The sequence below is a fragment of the Penaeus monodon genome, chromosome 21 (assembly GCF_015228065.2).
Source record: "Penaeus monodon isolate SGIC_2016 chromosome 21, NSTDA_Pmon_1, whole genome shotgun sequence".
NCBI classification, from domain to species: domain Eukaryota; kingdom Metazoa; phylum Arthropoda; class Malacostraca; order Decapoda; family Penaeidae; genus Penaeus; species Penaeus monodon.
In genome coordinates, this window is record NC_051406.1 from 7,347,199 (window position 1) to 7,347,418 (window position 220).

At 25.5% G+C, this 220-nt stretch overlaps 1 protein-coding gene across 1 annotated transcript in view; it reads left to right on the plus strand.

The window, feature by feature from the left end:
* LOC119586548 overlaps positions 1–220 on the plus strand; it is a 58,792-nt gene that overhangs the window by 25,685 nt on the left and 32,887 nt on the right. The gene's annotated exons all lie outside the window — the stretch shown is intronic.

Here is a 220-nt window from a genome sequence, read left to right on the forward strand (position 1 = left end):
CAAATTATCCATCTGGTTCAATACATTAAACGATTTATTTGACAGAAGTTTCATATCGCTACCAGAATCACAAAATCATGTTTTTTAAAACATACATATTTTATTATATCAATTAAGTTTCGTTGTATGAACATATACAGAGTTAGCTTAAGAAGCAACAACAAAAACATGAAGTAAAGAAATCAAGTGAGAAATTTTTGAGTCTTTTAAAATTATTCAT